Below are 2,746 nucleotides of genomic sequence, written 5' to 3'. Positions count from 1 at the left end.
ACTCTTTCCTGAGCCAGTGCAACTCCATCAGGGTGGAAAGTAGATGCTGGATGATCTATGAGTGCAACAACTACTCATGCCATCAGTACTTCCTGAAGAGGGGAAAGCTACTTAGACTACCAGCAATGGCTGGGATTCAATGACTGCATCAGGTCCTGCATCCTAATCTCACAAGTAAATTCACTGTCATTGCTGTGGTTGACCCTTCGTGGTAGGAAAACAGTGTAAGAACTCCCTGGCACTAGCTGCTGTACACAGTCCCTGCCCAAAAGATCTGGCAGTTTTGACTGAGACAAACACAGGGCAGGAGAGGATAGAGAAGTGTGAAGAGATTTTTTTCAAAAGGAGCTTAGATGCCTAAAGATGCAGAGGTGGGAGATGGATTTCATTGAAAATTCTAGGACATCTCAGCATGTGAGCATTCTTGAAAATCCCTTCAGGCAGCAACTCCATCTTTTGACAAGGCAATGGAGGAAGCCTGTAGCAAAACCGCAAGTTAAACCAAATATTGCTCAAGTCCCAGTTTAGTGCCTCAACCACAAGACCCTGCTTTCTTCTGTTACTTTATTAGGGACAAGGCTGGGCATCCTCCTATTAAGGTTGCTTGATGTACACCATTCCAAGATCCTGTTTCTAATTTGCCAAAACTTAACCATCTGACTCAAAATTGTCCATTTGGGGGAGGGGTGGCATGTGCCTTTCTTCATACCAAAATGTTCCTGAAACTCACTCTAAGCCCTGGAACCATAACTAGTCAGGGCCCATGTGACAGGGAACCCTAACCCTGCCACGAGGAAGAAGGTACACCCCTACAAGGCCAGAACCTTCTTGGCACAGAGGGCTGGGGAGGAAGGGGTTAACTGTTGAACTGGGACAGCTAGTCAGCTGACTGGAAGAGGCAGGACTATAAAAACCCTGGGATGAATGGCAGTAAGGGGGGCCAGCAGTCGGGGGGGAGCTGCATTGCAGCAAGGACTGGAGCTGATGGTGGGGAGCTGAAACACGAACCCTGCAACTGTAAGCTGACATACCGCTTTCCTTATTCCCATTTTTGGGTGGCAGATATTGCCCACGGATGGGACTGTTTATTTGTTTTCTTTTGGTGATGGAATAAGACTGGTGGTTTGGGTGAGACTATTAGGGGTTGGAGGAGGCCTCATTTTGGGGGCCCACTCCAGAGTGGGACCCCCAATGCCAGTGAGGGCACAGCTTTTTGGGGGCACAGACCCCAGTACCAGTGAAAGACAGGGCTGTGGAGAGCCTGAGTGCCAGTAAGGGCAATGTTTTGGGATGATCTTAAAAAGGCCAGGGAGGCCTGGAGCACCTTGGGGGGTGCAAGTGTATATTTTTCTATTGTTTGGGTGGGTGGGATTGTGCCCAGGTTTTGAACTTATGACCCCTTTGACTGTGGGGCCAGCACGCGTGCCTCTGGGCCAGGGGGTGCCATGCCTCAGAAGGGAGCAGAAAAGGGGGCCAAGAGCCTCCAGGTACTGGAAGGAAGAGCTAGAGCCTCGGAGTCTAACCCTGTTTGGTGGGTTTGGATGGAGAGGCCTAGCTAGAGAAAAAAGAGGTCAGACCATCATAAGGGACCCCAACATACCCAATATAACTTGCAGTCTCCCGCTCACATACTAATTCCATCAAGACGTGGCAGGAGAGATTAGAGCGGGACAGCAGAGGTCCAAGAGGACTCCAAGGGTGTCCCATGTAAGGTGCGGATGACCCGGAAGGTGGTGCTGGGGAGGGCGACCTGTCACAACCTACCTGTGCTAAATGTTGTGTAACACCTAATTGGGGGACAGTTCCAAAACAGTATATAATAGACAGAGGGCTAGAGGGGAAACAGAGGCAGTGAGGGAGCGATGGTTAGCCAAACAGCACAACAGATCTATGGTATAAGCTTTTCTAGAACCCAGCTCCCCTAGTGCCACTTACCATTTGCTTTGGCAAACATGTGAGTCACTGAATGTCACTTCACTGACATCCTCAGAGCTACACCAGGTTTATATTAGCAAGAAAAGGGGGCTGATTCACTACTGAGTTACACCAGTTTAAACACATTGCTGAATCCAGCCCCTTTTTCTGCTGATTGAGCAAAAGTTTCATTCATTTATGTGCAATTAACAGCAGAAAAGCAGTGGACAACCTATCAGCAGATAGAGCTTCTGCCTATGTCCTGTACCCCGGTGTTTGTGTTTATCCGCACAGATCAGGGGCACCAACAGGATCTGAGTCTACAAAAGGATTGACTTCAGAGGCAGGATAATGGAGTTCACACATGACTGCCCTTCTGTTTTTGATGAATTTCATCACAGATATATCCAGTCTTGCCATGTTTTTGAAGGATATTGGATTTTCTATGAGCGGCCAAACTACAGAAGATAGCAGTACCTCTTGAGACCAGGCAAGTACAGGAGATACGCTGTATTTGGGAGCCATGACTGCCCAAATTGGGTCTTTGAGACGTGCGATGGACAGCTATTACTAAACAATATGCTTTTTCAGGTTGCAAATGCTTCTCTTAATTGGTTAATACAATGTGTTGCTCTGTTAGGCTGGAATTTTCAAAAGGTGCCTAAGGGGATCAGGTTCCTAAATCTCATTTAAGGTTCAAGATCAATAGAAGTCTTCTAGTTCTTGTGTAGGCTGTGAATCCGGTACTAACATGATTCAGTCCTATTCACCTTCCTCACAAAACTAATTCAAATGAAATCAAGGAAACTAAGATAGACAGAGCCCCTAATGA

The 2,746-nt window shown here is 47.5% G+C and overlaps 1 pseudogene; it reads left to right on the top strand.

The window, feature by feature from the left end:
- LOC102368378 overlaps window positions 1-2,488 on the top strand; it is a 10,509-nt pseudogene extending 8,021 nt beyond the window's left edge.
- Window positions 2,489-2,746: the final 258 nt, after the last annotated feature.

The sequence above is a fragment of the Alligator sinensis genome, unplaced genomic scaffold (genome assembly GCF_000455745.1).
Source record: "Alligator sinensis unplaced genomic scaffold, ASM45574v1 scaffold699_1, whole genome shotgun sequence".
In the NCBI taxonomy this organism is placed as follows: domain Eukaryota; kingdom Metazoa; phylum Chordata; order Crocodylia; family Alligatoridae; genus Alligator; species Alligator sinensis.
Note: the sequence above shows the minus strand (reverse complement) of the source record. Positions and strands in the feature narration are given on the sequence as shown.